The following is a 21,070-nucleotide window of genomic DNA, read 5'->3' as shown; positions in this document are numbered from 1 at the left end:
TGCCCTTTCAGAGGGAGCTGCCCCCTCAGCAGGGTGGGTCAGCCTTGAATATGAAGGCCACTTGGTTCACCTTGGAATGGTGCCCTTCCAGCTTCAAAGAACTCAGGCCAGCCTCCAAAGGCACCAGCTTCTGGATCTCAGAGCCATGCAGCCCTGGAAGAAACAAGCTTAATCAATGTTTCTCAGTGACATTTGGGGAGCTCTGACATCTCACTGCTCTTTCTGAGGTGTTCTTATGACAGACTCTACCTGGGGGAAGCCAGCCTGAGCAATCGCAGGGGAGAGGTGCTGACCTTCTAATTCTGGTGCAGTTAATGAACCCACCAGCCTGGGGAGCCCAGGAGAGTTGAGTCCACACTGGTGGCTCCTGCCAACTTCCTCCTGTTGTTTCTGATTCCCTTTCCTTTCTTTGCCCCCCTCTCCCTTCCCATTATGCCTGACATTTCTGAGGCTGGGCTTTGTTACAAGCAATTAGCCGGTGTCAGGGAGCTGGGGAGATGAGCCTCTCACCAAGACACAGACAATGAAATGGGAAGAGAGTGTAACCTTCCCTAGGCTGGAAGTGGGGCTGTGAAGAGACAGAGCCTGGCCACTGCCATGCTCTGTTGAAGCAAAGGCTCCCCTGAGCTTGCCTTGCCTATTCCTGCTTCTATAGCTTTTACTTAAAAAGAAGTTTTCAGTTTACAAAGAAGTTTCCTCATTACAATCCAGGGAAGCCAGTAAGGCCAGTAATGTTCCCTCTCTTGAGATAAGGAAACTGAGGCCCAAAGAGGTTTAAATAAAACTTTTCTGAGGTCACATAGCTAGTAGTTTTTGAGGTGGGATTAAATACAGGAGTAGCATACCCTAGAGACTGGGCTAAAGTACCCTGGGCCAAAACTGAAGAAATTCAGGCTCCGTCTGCTCATCTGCCTCTACTTTATTGTATTACTTTATGCAAATCACTTATTAGATTGATAGGAGAGTACAATCTGCATCACATCTATTGTTATATAACTTTCAGAGCAAATTGCTTTCCCTTTCTGGTCCTCAGTTTCTTCCTCTGTCAAAAAAAATGTGTGTGTGTGTGTGTGTGTGTGTGTGTGTGTGAGAGAGAGAGAGAGAGAGAGAGAGAGAGAGAGAGAGAGAGAGAGAATATTGGATGATCTCTTCCAATTCTGAGTCTAGAAAACTCTAAGTTCAGTGGTCTTTCTACTTCCTGTTGATCTGTCTCCTTGGAATGTCCTCCACCATTCTCTCTGCTTATGTGGATGCTGGACAGCTGTCATCCTTCATTCACGAAGAGGACCAAAATGACATCATTATATTAGAGTCAAGTTACAGTATGTCCAACTGTGGCTGATCAGACCAATATGAATATGAAATGCTCATGGTCAGGTCAGGCGCAAATAATCCATCTGAACATTTGGGGGTGGATTCTCTAAATTTGTGCGTTTCAAGTTTCTTTTGAGGTACTGCAATTCTGCTTTGTACATAGAGCACAGCACCTTCTCTGATTAGGGCATGCCAGGCTAGCTAGTCCTGTGCCAGTGTCTCCCATCTCACACAATCAATCCCAAAGTTCTTCAGAGAGACCTTATGAGTATCCTTGTATCACTTCTTCTGACCACCACATGAATGCTTGCCCTGTATGGGTTCTCCATGAAATAGTCTTTTGGGAAAGTGTATGTTTTGCATTCAAACAATGTGGCCAACCCATCAGATCGGTGCTCTCTGCAATAGAGTTTGAATCCTTGGAGTTTACTTTGAGAAAGGACCTCAATGTCTGGTACCCTGTCTTTCCAGGTGATTTCCAGAATCTTCCTAAGACCATACAAATGGAAGCAATTCAGTTTCCTGGCATGGCACTGGTATACTGTCCAAGTTTCACAGGCATATAACAATGAGGTCAACACAACAGCTCTTTGGACTTTCAGAATGGTAGTCAGTCTAATACTTCTTCTTTCTCCCACACTTTCCTTCAGGGCCTCCCAAACACTGAGCTAACTCTGACAATGAGAGCATAAACCTCATTATCAATGTGTACATCCCTGGGAAGTATACTTCAAATGTAAGTAGATGCTATCTGAGCTTAAAGGCTTCTTTTCTTTTTCTTCCTTTTTCTTCAAGAAGCCCTCTGGACTACCCCAACCCAAGGATCTCCCCATCTTCTGAATTCTCAGAACACTTCTTATCTAGAGCACTTAATAGACTTTTAGCAGTTACCTCCAGAAGACTCGAAATTACCTGCACTTTCACTTCAACTCAACAGTTATTGAGGTCCCTGCTATGGGTAGGGCATGGTGTTGGCCAATATAACAAGAGATATACTAAAGATTGTAATCTCAATGAATTTACAAACTAATGGGTGAATGGGAGGGGAAGGAAAAATTCTCTATTGGAACAAAGGCTCCCAGTAAAGCAGGTGGCTCCACAAGATAAGCAAAGGCCTAAGATTGAAGAGCCCTCAGCTCTGCAGAGCCCAAATGGAGCCACAATGGAGATGCTGGTCTGTCTTGCTGGGCCTTTTCCAACCGTCCAAACTTCCTAGACCCTTAATTTAGTGCAGGCTTATTGCTTTTCAGCACTTGCCTCTTCAGTTGACTGAATTTAGTTGTTGATGCCAAGGAGGGCAGTGGGACACATGGGGACAGAAGAGGCAAGTGCTGAAAAGCAATAGGCCGACACCAAATTACCTCCAGAGAATTTGCAGTTCTGGGCACTGTCACTTCAACTTGACAGCTATTAGGCACCTGCTGTGTGCAGGGCACTGTACTGGCCAATAGCTATGTAGCAAGAGACGCAGTGAAGACCATACTCGTGAGGAATTTATAAACTAATGGATAGCTGGGAGGGGAAGGAAAAATTCATACATAATGAGCTATGATACAAGAAATATTGTGATAAGTATAAGGCAGAGCACCAAGAAAGGTTCTGTAAGAAATGTCAGGAAACAGAGAAATAACTGTCAGCTGGGATAGGGAAGTAAGTGAAGGCTTCGTGAAGAAGTGATGCCTAGATTGGGCCCTGAAGGAATAGGGGATTCAGATGGGTATAAGAGGGAGGTAGGGGAACCCATCCCAGAGCTAAGGGACAGTATGAGCAAAGATATAGAGGTAAGAGAAAGCAGAGAATGATTGAGATATAGCAAGAACTAGAACATCTACTCTTCGATTCAGTGACACTAGCCTCCTGGTTGTTGCATGAATAAGATACTCCATCTCCTAATTCTGGACATTTTTTTAGCTGTCCCCCATGCGAGGAATATTCTCCCTCCTCATCTCTGAATACTGGCTTCTCTGGCTTCCTTTAAACCCCACCCCCAAAAAAATACCATCATCTACAGGAAATGATTTTCAACACCTCTTAATTCTAGTGCCTTCCATCTCTTAATTATTTTCTACGTATCCTGTATATAGCTTGTTTGTATACGTGTTTGTTGTTTCCTACATTAGATTGTGAGGTCCTAGAAAGCAAGGACTGTCTTTTGCCTCTTTTTGTAACCCTAGCACTTAGCACAGTACCTGGCACCAAGCAGGCATTTAATAAATGTTTATTGTATTGAATTGATAAAAGAAAGGAAAAATGCCAATTAAAACTGGAAACATATATTGAATTCATATTACGGAAGGCCCCAAATGCCAGGATCTCTTTATATTTTATTCAGGAAGTTATGGAGAATCACCAAAGGTTTGAGACCAGTGCTTTGGAAAGGTAATGTAGTAAAGTTGAAAGGGCACTAGATTTGGAGTCAGAGGGCAAAGGTTTGAATTCCAATTTTTCTATCTTCTATCCCTGTGACTTTTAAGTCATTTCACCTCTAAGATTCATATTCCTCACCTGTAAAATGAAGGGGTTCATCTAGCTAGCTTCTAAGGTTCTTTCCACCTCTAAACATCTCTGTGTCGATGGCTCTATCTGTCCAGCAGGATCATCACTCAAACAGTAGTGTGACGGCAGCATTAGACATGAGATACACTTGAGGCAGGAAGACCCCTAACGAGGAGATTACACAGCAGCATAGACAAGAAGAGAAAAGGGGATGTAAATTTGGATGGTTGAAGCAAGAAAATAAAGGAAGGGATGGATGTAAGAAGGAGTTCAGAGGTAAAATTGACAGCACTTGAAAAGGTGAAGTACTGAGTCTGGAGTTAGAAGGCCTAGTTTCAGGTCCCAGCTCTCCTGCTTACCCAGAATCACACTTACTGTTGTTGTTGAGTCATTTTTCAGTCATCTCTGACTCTTCATGACCCCATTTGGAGTTTTCTTGGCAGACAGACTGGAGGTGTTTACCATTTCCTTCTCCAACTCATTTTACAGATGAAGAAACTGAGGCAAAGAGAGTCATGTGACTTTCCCAGGGTCACATCATTGCTAGTAAGTATCTGAGGCCAGATTTGAACTCAGAAAGATGAGTCTTCCTGACTTCAAGCCTGGCACTCCATCAACTGTACTACTCAGCTGAGGAAATATGATTTGGGGACAGTCACATCTCACAGGATCACAATCTCTTCATCTATAGAGTGATGGGGTTGAACTAGATGACCTCCAAGCTCCCTTCCAGCTCACAATCTATGACAAGTCTCCCTGACTGCATTGTCGATTTACTGAGGGAAGGGACCATGTCCTAATTGTTCACATCACCTATAACACCTCATATAGCTCTTAGCAAATAGTAAGTACTTAATAATAAATATTTGGCTTTTTGATGAATAAATAATTGCCGCACCAAAACCCTGTGTAATTTCTTGATATTAAATTCTGCTTGGGGAACAGAATAATAGTATTCTCTAGTAGCTTCCCCTCCCGGGAACCTGAGACATATATAATTCAAAAGGTGGGAGCCGTGGGGAAAAGGAAATAAACAATTTTCTATTTCAGCTTGGTCCAAGAATAGCCTGAGGACCAGGACCCTGTTGTTCTTGCTGGTTAGTCTCCTTTCCACTCCTTGCATAGATTGCATGCCTCTTGCCTACTGAATACAAAAGACTAAGGGGCCATCCCTGGATCTTTTCTGTCAGAGGCTATAGAAGTCTCGGAAGTGTTGGTATGAACCCCTTGTTGTTTGATGCTGGTTGGAAACTCACAAATGATTCATTTCAACCCTAGGATCAGATAGCATCCCAACGTCCATGTGTGATACCAGCTCCCAGGCCAGGTAAAAAGAGGACCCTGGGAATCACCCTTGATCTGAGAGAGGTTAAAATGAGTATGCTTCTAAAGAAGGTCGAATTGAAAGTTGAGTGGGTAGAAAAAAATGGACAGTTTGGATCATGAATGTCTCCCATTGGCTTCTTTGACATTAGGCAGACAGTGCCTGTTCATCCATTAATAGTTGTCTCTCTGCTGGACATTGGTAGCCCCTGCTGTTCACTTCTACTGCTCTCTCACCCTTCTCTGGGCCCCTCCTCCTGTGCTCAGTCAGCCCAGTAGAGTTTAGCAAAGAGCTGTTCTCCCATTGTTTCTCTTGTGCAGGAGCTATTTCATCAGCTACTATGAAAGCTTCTCAAGGGCAGTTTTCTTTTTAATCCCCTCAGCACCTTGGACAGTGCTGGACACATAGTAGGCGCTTAGCCACCACTGATTGATGGCAAGTTTTAGGATTCCAGACATTTGCTGCTCCTTTTGAAACTTAGCGATCATGGAATTATTCTTCAGGGACATAACTTGTTTTTTAAAGCATGATTTAGGATCTTTTTGCCTTACTGCAAAGGTAGGTGCCAAGAAAGCCTCTGGTTTGAATGATTATAAATTTCAGAGACAACTTAGCTGCTTTTTATAAAAAGGAAAATTGGCAAGGAATTAGGGTGGAACATGGCCTAACTGCTCTTTCCCACTTTGAAAGAAACAATTAAAATTACCCTGAAATTAAATTCTAAAGGGGTTGGGAGTGGGGTATGTGAATGTAGAAGCTCTTTATTATTAGAAAGGTAGTCCCTGGAGAAATGGCTGGAATTCTTAGGATTCACTGAGAAAGATGCTTGTCTTCCCCAGAGAACTCCAAGCTTCAAGAACCCCAACTCAATGATAGACTCAACTAACTCCAAGTTAGACACTTGGTTGTGTTTATGAGAAACCTCTTCCTCCCACAAACTAGGAACTAGAGAGTCAGTTGTAAAGATGACTAATTTATATTTTTTCAGGTCATAAACATCCAAGCAAAACCAAAAATGCAAGCAGATATATCAAACCTCTAAAGATCCAAGGGTAAACCTAAATTACTTATTTATTTCTTTTAAAAATCAATCAATAGGAGCAGCTAGGTGGTGCAGTAGATAGTGAACCAACCCTGAAGTCAGAAGGACCTGAATTCAAATCCAGCATCAGACATTTACTAGCTATGTGACCCTGGGCAAGTCATTTAACCCCAATTGTCTCCAAAATAATATATCAATAAATAAACATTATTGACTATCAAATAGAAGGCACTGTGCTAGGTACTGGAGGCACCAACTTGCATTTTAAGACACAGTCCACTTTTGTGGAGTTTACAGTCTAGTTGGGAAGATAAACCAGTTCACAAGATTTACCAGTAGAAGTCAATATACAATAATAGGGGAAAGAGTACTGGCTCTTTGTCTCAGAGGAACTGGGTTCAAATTCTATTTCTGATACTTATTGCTTGAATAACCTTGGGCAAGTCACTTAATCTCATTAAATTGTTGTTGCTTATCCTTTATTCTCAAAGAAGACCAGGACATCAGGGAGGTGATATCATGACATGCAAGTGAATTGGATTTAAGTGACCTGGGGCTGTGCAAAGTCACCAACCTCAGGTCTCCTCTGGAGCCATCTGGCAAGGGGGTGATTAAGGCTAGGTAAGAAATGAGGCAGAGAATGGCCTCTTTACCTGGTCAAAAAAAAAATCAACCTGGGAGGGGAAGACTCTCAAGGTTTCTGGCCAAAACAGAAACAACTGCTATTTATATTCTCTAAACTGTAAAATGAGAGGGTTGGAATAAAAGGCCCATAAGAAACTTTCAGTTCTAGATCTATGGCCTCAGGATTAGTTGTTGATACAAACTAAAGTGGCATCACAGGAGTTCACAAAGGAAAGCTACCAAAATGATCTGAAGTGGTGGGAGAGGAAGAATCAGGAAAAGTTGAATGGGAGTGAATCAGAGTGGATTCTTTTTTTTTTCCATTTGGTTAAGCACCTACTATGTGTCAGGTACTATCCTAGCCCCTGAGGATACAAAGACAAAACTTGTCCTTGCCCTCAATGATCTGTGTTACTTCAGTTACTTCAGTTCTTAACAGATAAGCCTGTGAACTTCTTGTCCACTGACACTGCTAGCTCCTCTAGTTCTGGGACAAAATCTATTTCCATTTCCAGATATACAACATCATGCCTTAGTTTAACTTTTGCCAGTGATAAGGATGATAATGACATAATTGAGGTTTTTTTTTCCAGTGTATGCTAAAAAAAAAAAAAACAATTCAATGGTGCCTGGGGCTTCCGCTTCCTCCTTCTCCTTGACTAGCTTTAAATGGTATTTTGGGATTGTTTCTCCCAAATGTTCAATTGTTTGTTAATTGTAATATTAGTAAGTAGTATTCCTATCATTATTGTGTCACTTTCCATAAGCATTTAGGACTCAGGATAATTCCTAGTCTTGTCTCTGCCTAGCTGCTCACACCTCACCCTGAAAACAGGAAACCCATCCGAGTAAGAGAGCCGACCTCCTGCTGACCTATGGGAATCAATGAACAATTAATTACTATCATCAGTACTGGGGGGATGGAGACAGGGAGATAGCATGCTTCTATTTCTCAATTACCAATTAGGAGTGCCAGGCTTGCTGACAGCTGCCTGTCAACCCAACCCAAGCACAAGCCCGGAGCAGTTTCTTCCCCTGCTCAGGAAATCGGCTGACATAGTCTACTCTCGACTTCCTTGCTGTAATCACTGGGAATGATTTTCCCAAGGCAAGGTGTGGGCATTGAAAGGAGCCCCGAAGATTATCTCCAGTTTATCCTGTTTAAATCTTGTTTGTATCCAGGTGTCTACATGTTGTCTCCCCCATTAGACTATGAGGTTCTTATGAGTAGGAAGCGTTTTTTTCTTTCTTTTTATCCTCAGTGCCTAGCACAGTGTCAAGCACGTAATAGGTGCTGGTTAAACCCTTACTGTTGACTTGACTTGAGTGAATACTAGAAAGAACTTGAAGTTTCTTGACTGAGTTTTTGGGAACAAGAATTTTGATTGAGAGTAGCTGGGATGAAGGTAAATTTCACCATGTTGGCATCTGCCTAATCCATCTTTAAGTAAAACTGACTTGCTTCATGGAGCTCCTTATAAGAAAGAAAGCCCCTATACCCTATGGACCCCAAATAAAGAATGCCATCCTTTTTATCTCCTCTCCCCAATATACAGTAAAAATCCTGCAGATACATACACACACACACACACACACACCACTTTATGTCAGAGAGATAATCCAGCCCTGCCCCTGTTGGCCACAACAATATAGAAGGTTTATCCTAAGGTTTGACTCAGCAAAACCAGTAAGGGATTAAGGGAGACTTTCAAAAGTGTAGCTTGCAAATGAAGTTAACAGCATAGTGTGGCTCGGCTCCATGTTGGCACTATTCCAGACCCTTGACAATTCCTTCCTCTTCTCAGACTCATCAGAAGCCTTCCATTTTCCTACACCAGGTTAGTCTAACACATGACCTGAGTACCCATTCACTCATTGATTTGGAGGAAGCCCAAAAGAAAAGAAAAAGATAAGCTCCTACAATAAATAACTGTCCCATTTAGTTGGGTCCTTGGGAGTTAAGCCATCTCAGAGTGCTGCAGATACACTCCAGGAAGAAAGGAAGCCATTTACACCTAGGTATAAAGGTGTTTTTAGATTTCTCCTCTTAAGTGACCATCAGTCATCCCCACTAAAAGGGAAAGGGGCATGAATAAAGCAAAGAACATACTTTGGAGGCAGAGGACTTGGATTCAAGTCTCAATCTCTCCTTTTTGCTGTCTGACCTGAGGCAAATCATTTCACCAGTCTTGGCCGCCATATTCTCATTAATAAAATGAAAGGCAAGGGGGAACTTGCAAATGGGTTTCCAAAGTGAGAATACCTTTACTATGTGAAGTACTTGGTCATCAATTCCTCTCCTCTAACCCAGAAGGAGTGAGGGATAGGGGTGACATCATCCTTTCATTTTCCCACTTGGGGCCAGTTAGACGATAGAGTGCACTAGGCCTGGCTTGGGGCTCAAGATTTTCCTAGGTGCTTTGGAGAAGACCCAGAAAAGTAGAGAAAATGTTTTCTAAGCTTTTTAGCTCAAAATCCTGTGATCCAAAAAAAGTAAAATATAGATCTGAAGACCTAGTCATTCTAAGGTTTTCTGGAGTCTTGCAACTTGTACTCCTTGCAAAATGAATGCTCTTCCTGGCATCTCCAGATGCCACATTCTTCCATTCAATTCACAGACATTTTCTAAAGATAGAAAAATACTGCTTCATAAGTTTGTCAGACTATCTCTCTCCCATCCCCCACTACCTCCCCCCCACCCCGACCTGTTTTATTTAGCCCATAGAGACTTTGTTTTAGTCCAAATATGCAGGCTCCTGTTCCCACTGAGCTATCTTTTGCTAAGTTTGAACATTAATGAGCTGAGTACCAAAGTCCTCAGCCATTTACCTCCTGCCCTAATCTGACTTTGCAAAATTGGCCGGCTCCATGTCAAGTGGATTATTGATACAGGCCATCAGTCACTGTGCCTCCTGCTGGGGGCAGGTGAGTCAGAAGACACCCTGGGGCGCCAGACCAAATCAACACCTTATCTCTCCACCCAGTGTTATCAGTCCTAGGAACAATGGGTCAACACTAGTTTTCTGTCTATTCCTGTTCCCAGTCTCCAAGAAGGAACAGAAGTAGTTATTGTTTGCAATTAACTAGATCAAGCAAAACCCATATAAATCAATCATGCTGGGGCTAATAAATAAATGAATGATTATCTTCTGGTAAATGTGTAGACAAGGGTTAGTGGCCTGGATTTGCTACTTTTCTGGATGAAATGAAAGCTCAGACATGAGTATGCCTGAGAGGAAATGTATTGTGGAAAACAAAATTTCCATCAGACTCAGCCCTCAGTCCCGAATTTTATTCATTATTTCTGCTGCTGTTTGATTAGGGGTTTTGTTAATGACTTTTCGTCTCTGACTTCTCGGTTGCCTATCTTTTATGTTCTGAACACCTCTGTCCTGGAGACCCTTGTAAAACCTTCTGGCTCCCCAGATGCTGGCTGATTCCGTCACGAAGGCATATGGGGAAAGTTAGCCAGGCCCTGTCCAGCTCTGCTCTAATGACCTGCATCGGTTCAGTCTTTCCTCCTTCTCTGGTTTCCTTGCAACCCCCACCCCAGGGAGCCATTTAGCGATGTGCACCCCCCACCTTGGCAGATCATGCATCAGACTAACTCTTAGACTTCATTTCATCATCTAACTAGTAATTCCAGGAATTGAGCCATGCGCTCTAATGGGCCATTGTCATTAGAGACTTTCCAAACACTTACATTTCCGGCTCCCCAAAGCACAATAATTGCTAGCCCAGAAGCTGGAGGGCCCAAGGACCGGCTGCTAGGCACCAAGGCCATTTTCAAAGCTAAAGGGCCCCTCATTATCCTGGCCTGGCATTCCAAAACGCCAGTGACAATGTTTATGTAATAAATAAATAAATAATGCACAATAATAGAGTATAGGCTGCATTATATGATAAATCTATAACACATCTAGCCCTAGCTTACCTAGTCAACCTTATCTCCTGCTTCCCTGCATTCAGTTCAATTCAACATTTATTCAGCCCACTATCTTGCAAGGCACTGTATGAACTCTTAGATCTAGTTGGATGGATTTCCTTAGTCTCCCAGTCACAAGATGCTCATTGCTAACTCTTGCACTCAGTTCTTGGCAATCAGGTGGTGCAATGGATAGAGGGCCAAGCCTGAAGTCAGGAAGACTCATCTTCCTGAGTTCAAATCTGGCTTCAGCATTTCTTAGCTGTGTGACCCTGGGCAAGTCACTTAACCCTGTTTGCCTCAATTTCCTTATCTGCAAAATGCATTGGATAAGAACATGGGAAAGGACTCCATCTTTGCCAAGAAAACCCCAAATGGGGTCATGAAGAGTTGGGCAGGACTAAGCAACAAGCACTCAGTTTACTTCATTCCTCCTGCCTGGAATGTTCTCCCCAATTCTTCTACTTGTTCTAATTCTATGTATTTTATTTAAACACAATAGGTCAGATCACATTTGGAGAACTGTGTTCAATTCTAGGCAACATAGGTTAGAAAGGACAGTAATGAACTGGAAAACAACCAGAGGAGAGCAACCAGGATAGCAAAGGGTCTGGAGTAAAAACCATATGAGCATTGGTTGAAGAAACTGGGGACATTTAATCTGAAGAAGAGAAACCATCAAGTTTCTGATGGCCTTTCACACACACACACAAAAAAAGATTAGCCTCATTCTGCTTGGCTTCAAAGGTCCAGAAATTTGAGCAACTGGAGGAAGGTGCAAAGGAGAGAATTTAGATCTGAAGTCAAGAAAAGCCTCCCAACAAATACAACCATCCACAAGTGGGGTGGGATGGTTTGGAAGCTGGTGGGTTACCCCTTTTGGGGGAACTGCTGAGTTCTCTTTTAAATCTAAATGTTTAGCAATAAATGAATAAATAATGTATAATAATAGAGTATAGATTTTAAATCTTAGATTTAAAACAGAAGATATACAAATTTTATTTTAAAAAAAGGATAATATCAGTTATTAGTATGTCACTTTCCTTCCAACTTTCAGGTTCTCTCTCTCTGTCTGTCTGTCTCTGTCTCTTGTCCCTCTCCCTCTGTCTCTGTTTCTGTCTCTCTTCCCCCCCCTCTCTCTGTCTGTCTCTCTGTCTGTCTGTCTGTCTGTCTCTCTCTCTCTATGTCTCTCTCTGTTTCTCTCTCTCTTTCTCCCTCTCCCTGTCTCTCTGTCTTTCTCTCTGTCTCTTTTTCTTTCTCCTCTTGATACATCATCTCCTAATTATAAATTATTTGACAAGAACTAGTGAACTACAAACTTCCTCTACTAGAAACTATAAGCATTTTATAGGTATAAGCTAATTCATCATCTTAACATTTCAGAAAGATTGGAGATTAAGCATGTCCTATACTTTCTTTAGTCTGGAAATGAGGACATACCACTCACAAGTTTCATTGTAGGAAGAACAACTCCTAGATCCTAGTCCATTTTTCAATACCAGGGGGCCTATCCCTGGTGTGAACCATGGTACGTAGCTACAAAAAGCGTAGAATAGTCTTGGCAGATCAACCAAATAAGGCTTCAGAATTTACTGATAAGTTTCAATCAACCTGAGGGAGACTTCAGTAGAAGGGAGACCGTTGCTAATGGCTCAAATGGACTAGGTAGAAGCTTTTTGATTGGATTCTAGTTTTCCGTGTAGGCTCCCCAGTTCAGAACCCAGATCTAGAGGATCTTACAATGCCTTTTCTTCCCTAACTTTCCAAACTTTGTCCTTCCTGTGAGTTGAATGATTTCACAAATCTTACTTTATCCATGGTCTTCCCCAATAAATTGGAAGGATGGCAATAATTCTTCTGGATGCATGACTTCCACAGCTTCCCCTTCATTCATCATTTTGCTTTCCTTTCTCTTCCTACAAATGTTGAATGTGAATTGGATTTATGTATTTGCAGGATGTATTATTGGAGTTTACTGAAGTCCTATGCTAATGGTTCATTGTGGTTAGAAGAAACATTAGGTTCTCAAAAAGTTTGCCCTTAGAATGCAACCTCTAGTGGGCCCAACAAAGCTAGGAAGGTTTTGAATTCTGACACAGGAATGGATTATGTGTCTGTAGTCCAAGGATCACCCTAGCTAAGTTTAGAGAGACTGTTTATAAGAACATTGACAAAGTAAATGATTTCACATTTTTGGGGGCCCCAAAAGCCTCTGAAAACCAGCTACTAAGTTATAGGGAGTACCTGGTCTGAACACATTACAGATCCCAGAAGTACTGAAGATAATGATAGCGATGATGATGATGATGATGATGATGATGATGATGATGATGATATCAGCAACAAAATGGCATAGAAAAGAAGCTATGATTTAGTAGATCAAAAGCCAACCTCAAATCCAGGAAGATCTGGGTTCAAGTTCTGCCTCTAGCACATACTTCCTATTTGATGATGGCCAAGTCACGACCTCTCAGTGCTCTGAAAACCTGAAATCCTAAGTCCAGTCTTTGTCCTATAATTTAGTCACACTGTTATAGATCTAAAGCTGTCCTCTAGTAGAACAACCTCTTCACTCATTTGACAAATGTGGAAACTGAGGTCCAGGAAAGTAAAGTAATTTGCCCAAGTTCATACAGCTCTAAATGGTGGAGCCAGAATTTGAACTCTAAGGTCAGTGGGAAAGTTCAGCTCTCTCTCTTACTGCACCACGTTATTTCCCCAAGGTCATCCACTTCTCAGTTTCTATTCTGTTCTATATGTGAATAATTCCAGATCAATATGGATTGTTGACATGGGGGATTACACAGTCTCGGCAACATGCCATTATCAAAATAATATTCACCTTTTTATTGCCATGCAAAGCACCTCATTCTATATCATTTCATGTCATGTACATTATACATATATAGTCTATAATATAGATATTATATATTGCCATGCAAGGCCCTCCATTTTATATAATGTATATTATACACAGGGTTGGGGGTGGGGAAGAAAAGTTCAGCAACTACATACAATAGAGGATGTATATTTTATGAACCAGGTTTCCTCTTAGAAATATTTTCTTTTCTTTTCCTAAGATATGATCCATTTTTAAGAAACATTCCTTACAAGGCATGCATATGATACAAAAAAGAGATGAATCATAGGATGATCTGTGAGTGACCCAGAATTAAGCACCTGTAAGTGAAACTTTCATTTTTTAAAAACAAGCACAGTCATTTCAAGGAAAGTTAATATTGCCAATAGCAACCATGGACTGAATCTCTTTAAAAAGAGTTAAGGCATTGTTAAGTAAATAAGTCCATCAAAAAATATTTAGCATATTCTCACTAAGTTCCAGTTTAGTGTGTGAAACTGACAAACAAAGAAAAACTTGTCTGCCCTCAAGGGGCTTATACTCTAATGAGGAAGCCAACATATACATAAATATGGCCACTTAATGCCATCACCAACAGGGAAGTTACTCCATTGAGTATTTTCCTGAGCATTGATGCAAGGATAATAAATTTTTGAATTCCTACAGCACCTTTCTTCTAGGAGAATTCATACAATATTATTGCATACCTTGTCCTGAACAGGATTTTTTTTCCAATGTTTAAACTTTTGATTGAAGAGGAATGTCATGATTCCACCAATTTTAGTGGAAGTCTTTAGGCAGTAGTTAAAAGAGTACCATACCTTTGCATAAAAAATGATACAGTTATTAAAGGTTTTCTGGCTTATCGTCTTCCTCTCCACTGCCAACTTTTATATTTATGCATCCTCAAAATATCCCAACTTCCCAGCTGAACACGTTTTTTTTTTGCATAGCCATTTGCCTTAGTCTCTTGTCCATTTTTGAAGGTCTGTTTGCAATCATTTGTCAGGGACAGCAAGTTGATGGTGTTTACAAAGAACTTTAAATCATCTGAAAATGCTAGATTTGCTGACAGAATTCAAGCAAGGTGTTCTTCACTTTATCAAATGATGTTCTTAGAGTTTAATAAAATTGTAAACAGTGTTCTTGTTAGTAAATGAGTTCTTTGATTAACCTTATCAGATGTGTCCTCATTCATTCTCTTGGTTCCTTAAGCTCCTGTGGGAGAGTAAACATCTCCTTAGCCATTACCTTTTCACCCTCCCATAACCTCCCCCTAGCTTAGCCTGTGCTCTAAGGAGAGGACTGTTAAGCAGTGAGAAAGTAGAAGCAGTGATTAGTCTTGTGATCATAGTCTTTATCAGAAGAGAGAGGATAAGGGTCAGAGAGAAAGGGAGTTTCCCTCAATTCTAGGATGTGCCTCCAGGAAGCTTTCAAATCAGACTGGCTTTGAAACTTATTGAACATAAATACCAAGGGCTGGCAAACTTTCCACAATGGCATGCCAAGTTTCCAATGCCTTGTTCTTCTGGCATACCGAGAACATGGGGACCATGTCCCAAGTCTTACAATTAGTGGAGGGAAGCACCAAAAGTGATTCAGCAAGAGCAGGCAGTGACTCGTGCAAGTGCGGGGAAGTATTCATATAACTAAAATTGGAAGGGTCCTCTGAAACCATCAAGTCTATACTTCCCCCGACTTTATAGACACAGAAACTGAGACCTGGAGAGGTTAACTGATTTGGGCACACACATAGTGTCAGAGACAGGATTTGAACTCAGGTTACGTGACCCTAGAGCCAGTGCTCATTGCACCATGGATGTGGTAGTGGGGCCACTGAAAATTGATCCATATGCCGTCTTTAGAAAAGATTCCAAAGTTTCACCCCTGATATTTACTATAGTGTCACCTGCCTCAAAAAGAAATGTCTTCACTTTTACTGCAATTTAACTTGCATATTTCAATGGAAGCTATAATATCTACAAAGACCTAAGCTGCAGGCACCAGTCTTGCAGCCCAAAGAGAGCTCTTCACAGCTAGCTAATCCTCAAGCTCCTGCCTTTCTCCTTCTTTGCTCAGGAAAAACTGCTAACAGGGCAGTCATGCTATTGAATCTGATTTCAATTTCACACCCTCTCCCTTCCCTCCTCTTCCCTTCACAGAGCTCCAAATAATAACTTCATACCTTTACATGGCACTTATTTACTTTCTCCCACCCTACCCCCAATCTATCTGATCTTCGAACAAACCTATAAAAAAAGATAGGACAGATGAGAAAATGAAGTCAGGGAGTAGCTAAGGGCCAAAGGTCACATGGCAAATTAGTCTCTTGATTCCTTTCCAACTCATCAGGAAGGATGACAAAAAAGGGGGAGAAAGGGCAAGAACTGGATATTTCACAAACCACATATATAAATTCATTTTTCTTAAATCAAGAGTAAACTTTACCCATCCTCCTCGCCTATACCTAAAATGTCTGTTGGAATAGGGCATCGATATCCTCTTTTAACTTCAGGGAGAGAAGAAACCTCATTCATCCTCTGCCGTGGTGTTGGGTTTTTCCAAGTGATTTAAAGTGTGGATCAGCAATAGCAACACCAGTCTACTGATTTCCTTATGAGTGGATTCTGGTGGTCTTTCCTGAAGAAATAGAAAGAAGTTTTGGACTTAGAGTTAGAGAACATTGGTTTAAGTTCTGTGTTTACCAGCACGACCTTAGACAAGTTACTTTACTTTGGCAGGCCTCAGTTTCTTCATCTCTAAAATGAAGAGCTTGGACTAGGTGACCTCTAAGGCCCTTTCTAGCTCTAAATCTGTGATTCTGTAATAGTCAAAAAGAAAATGATAAAGAAAAAAAAACAAACAATGACTGACCACATCACCTAAAAGACAAGAAATGTGATCACTGCAGCTGGGCCCCAAGAATGACAATGAGATCCTGCCAGTTCTTTCACCCTTGGGGCAGAGCTGTTTGCTAAGCAGCCCAAGGCAAGTGGAAATTGGTCCTTCCCCCACTCCTTTTGTGAGAGCTTATAAAAACAACTTTAAAAGCAAAATCTTGGTATTTTCCTGTCTTTGAGAGGAAGGAAGACTGGGACCCAGAATGGGTTTAGAGGCTTTCTAATACCAATTGATTTGTCTCAGGCCATTGGCAGAAGAGCAGAAAGACCATGACAGTCCCTTAGTGCAGCTGTTCTTTCAACCTGCGCTGTCCAGCTTCATCTTTCTCATCCCAGATGAAGGTTACTGTGTCAGCTGATGACCTTTGTCACACCCCGGTGCTTTCTGGGATGTAAATGAAGGGCTTTGGCATCCAAGCTGGACAGATAAGATATACTGTACTTGAGTGTCTGAAAGCAGATATTTATTTTAAATCTGGGAGGCAGAGAAAGGTGATGTTCTGAAAAAAAAATTTTTTTTAACGTATCAACTATGCAGAGACCCATCTGATATTATCAGCCTTTACAGGATAGGGCGGCTGTAAAGAGAGTCTATAAAGCAGTCCTCACTGATTCTCAAAAGAGGTATTGATTTTTAGGAGCAGAGGGGGTCAGCATCACATCAGTGGCACAAGTAAAGCCACTGTACCTCCTCTCCCAACCTTTTAACAAAAGAACAAAGTCAAGAAAAGGCGAGGAAGACAGAGTGATGGAAGGAAGGATGAAGAGAAAGAAGGCGATTGTCTCAGCCCTGAAGATCTTCCCTTGACAGTGAGGGGAGTCAGTTGAACCTCTATACAGTTGCAGGGCATTCCCCTTTCTTTGTTTTGTTGCTGACAGAAGCCCCAAGGGACCTCTGCTTGGTGACCAGCGGCTTAGCAGGGAGGAAAGGTCAAGAGAGCAAGGACGATGATCCAATGGAACTGGAGGCCAAATATCTCAGATGTTTATCAACCAAATGCTCTAAGTGTGAGACAACCTTAGGGGGAGCTGGATATTTTCATACCCCAGCCAAAACAATGAAATTGGTTTTATAGAATCCTGATGTCTGAAGCCTTGTGACTAGTGATATCAATGCTTGTTGATGTTTGTCCAGGTGAGCCATAGGCTCATAGAGCTAGAATTGTAAGGGACTCTCTATCCCCCTCATTTTACAGATGAAGAAACTGAGGCTGAGGTAGGTAAAGTGGCTTGTCCAAGATCTCATAGGTGTTGTTCAGGTGTGTCTGACTCTTCATGACCCCATTTGGGGTTTTATTGGCAAGGATACTGAAGTGGTTTGCCATTTCCTTCTCCAGCTTGTTTTACGGATGAGGAAACTGAAGCAAATGATTAGTCCAGGGTCACACAGCTTGTAAGTGTCTGAGGCTGGATTTGAACTTAGGAAAATGAGTCTTCCCGACTCCAGGCCCGGTGCTCTATCCATAGTGCCACCTAGCTGCCCGCTATAGAGATACGATTTATTTTTTTTCTTTTTAACCCACGTCCTCTGGCTAGAGAAGCTAGTGATCTTTCTGTTGTGTCAGGTTACCTCTCCAGGATATGAGCTCAGAAAAGACAGGTAAATTTAAAAGAGTTCTCCCACAGCTCAAATAATTGCAGCACAGCAGCGTGGAGCACTGGTCTCTTAAATCAAAACCCTAACTGATATTTCCTAACTTGGACAAGTACCTTATGCATAAGATGCAAATACTCACACTACTCACAGGGTTGTTGTGAAGAAAATGCTTTGTGAACATTAAAGTGATAAGAATGTGTGACTTATTATTATTGTTTCTCTAAGTTTAAATCTGTGGGTTTGTGAAAAGCTTATGAAAATGGCTTGGGGGGTGGCTATCTAAAGGGAGGGGGGAGAAGGAGAATATTTTCCAGAATGTGTCAATACGGCATGTAGGTGGCTAAGGGTCACTGGTCAGGGTGAGGAAGTGGAACTAAGAGAGTCCAGCTCCCGCCAAGGGTCAGCAGCAGAGGGAATGAGCAGGCAGCAGGGCAAGCACCGATGTCAAGAGTCTCAGCAGTCCCAGAGTCAGGAACAGAATAGATAAACAGGCTGCAGAGATGGTTGGGAAAACCAGAAGCATACTACAACAGGACTCAGGATCTGAAGAAGTTGTTCAGAGCTTGGGTGGTTAGCAAGAATTGATATCATGGGGTGACAATAGTATGTCAGACCTCCAGGATTCATGCCAACATCAAGGTTCGCTAGTGCCCTGCTCCTATGGTGCCAGTGGGGCAGATGCCAATCCCCATGGAACTGGTCTAGGTCTTACTTGGGCTGAAGAAGGGAGGCACAGGGGGTGAGGGATTAGTAGCAGTTCTTTGTGAACAAATCCTGACAGCAGTTAATATAATCATTTAAATGGATGACTCCTGTTCATTGGGGGAAGGGGGATGGTGAGTCACTAGCTGTGTGGTGATATAGAAAGGCTATAGGTAGGAATCTCAGCTCTGCTTTCTACTTTTCCTGAACAAACTCTGGCAAAGGGACCATAAAGGAAAGGGAAAAAAATACTATAATTATTTACTTATTATAATTTGTCACATTTTCAGTTGAACTTTGTACAATATTGCTGTTACTACATACAATGTTCTCCTGGTTCTGCTCACTTTACTTTGCATCAGTTCATGTAAGTCTTTCAGAGAGCATCCTGTTCATCTTTTCTTATACACAATAGTGTTTATAATTTATTCCAGCACAACCATATACCATAACTTGTTCAGCCATTTCCCCAGTTAATTTCCAATTCTTTGCCACCACATTTTGTGATTTACAAAGCACTTTCCTCAGAATAATCCTGTGAGTAGGTCATGGAAGTATTATTTCCATTTTACATACGTAGAAAAGGAATATAATATAAATATATTCATATTTACATATGTGTGTATATATGTTAATAACTGACATTCATGTCGTATTTTTAAGGTCTGCAAAGTGTGTGCATTACCTCCTTTGAGCCTCACAATGACCCCATGAGGCAAATATTCTTGATAGTATTATCTCCATTCTACCAATAAGCAAACCCAGAAGTTAAACATCTTGCCCACACTAGCACAGCTAAATGTGAGAGATGGAATTAAACACAAGTCTCTGGGGCAGTTAGGTGGTGCAGTGGATAGAGTAATAGCCCTAGGATGAGGAAGAACTGAGTTCAAATGTGACCTCAGTAGCTGTGTGACCCTGGTCAAGTCACTTAACCCCTGTTTTCTTCAATTTCCTCATCTGTAAAATGAACTGGAGAAGGAAATGGCAAGCCATCTCTGCCAAGAAAACCCCCAATGGGGTCATGAAGAGTCAAGCATGAGTGAAACAACTGAATAACAACTCTGAATTCCAAGTTGGGTACTGTTTTGGTCATATCACTTTTTTTTTATTTGGAGGAGGGAAGGCAGGGAAATTGGGGTTAAGTGACTTGCCCAAGGTCACACAACTAGTGTGTCAAGTGTCTGAGGCACTATTTGAACTCAGGTCTGCCTGACTCCAGGGCTGGTGCTCTTCTCACTGTGCCACCTAGCTGCCCCCTCCATCATATCACATTGGCCAAAGTTATCATCAGCTTCACTTCTCCCCATTTTACAGAAGGGAAAACTGAGGCCCAGAGAAGCAAAGCGATTTGCCCAAGCTGTATAACCTTTGGCAAGTCCATTCATTCCTCTGGGCTTCAGTTCTCCCCTCTGTAAAGTGAGGGAATTGGACAAGCTTTCTAAGGTCCTGTATAGTCTAGCATCCAAAAGTCTCATGTCATTTGTACTTCATATAGCCATAGTAAAAGGGGCCCAGCAGGACATGCTCCGTCTCAGCAGTGTTCCCAACGTGTTGTCTGTCAAATTCCATGTACTGCAAGAGAAATCGCCCGGCACATCTCCTCCACACTTAGTTCTAACAAGGCACATGGAGATGGTGCTTGTTACTCAAACACCATCTTCTTTCTATCCTTAGTGCCTAGAACCGTGGCTAGAATGAAGCAGCCCCTCTGCGTTTGCTGACTGATTAATTTTTAAATCAAGATGCTGCCATTCATTTAATCAAGAAGCATTTATTGATCACTTGCCATGTGCCAGTCACTGTACCAAGTAGATTCAAATACCAGAAAGGTAACAATCCCTACCAAAAAAAATTGCTTAGAATTCTCTTAGGGGACACATGTACACATAAGAGCTTTTTTGTTGTTTAATCACGTCAGTCATTTCTGACTCTTCATGACCCCATTTGGGGTTTTCTTGCCAAAGACACTGGAGTGGTTTGCCATTTTCTTCTCCAGCTCATTTTGTAGATGAGGAAACTGAGGCAAACAGGGTTAAGTGACTTGCCCAGGATCACACAGCTGGAAAGTGTCTGAGGCTGGATTTGAACTCCTAAGGCAGCATGTGGCCAAGCTTGAAGAGAGCCATAAATTAGTGGTTCCCAATTTTCTGTTGTTTTTGTTGTTGTTGTCCTGGGAACCCCTTTCAACAACAACAAAAAACTGTCGTAAACCTTCAGGGTTATTTACCTTGCCTTTAAGGGAAAATCCTAGCAACATTACTGCTTAGAAGAGAAATTAATGCA

The sequence above is a fragment of the Trichosurus vulpecula genome, chromosome 1 (genome assembly GCF_011100635.1).
Source record: "Trichosurus vulpecula isolate mTriVul1 chromosome 1, mTriVul1.pri, whole genome shotgun sequence".
In the NCBI taxonomy this organism is placed as follows: domain Eukaryota; kingdom Metazoa; phylum Chordata; class Mammalia; order Diprotodontia; family Phalangeridae; genus Trichosurus; species Trichosurus vulpecula.
This window is presented reverse-complemented; position numbering follows the sequence as displayed.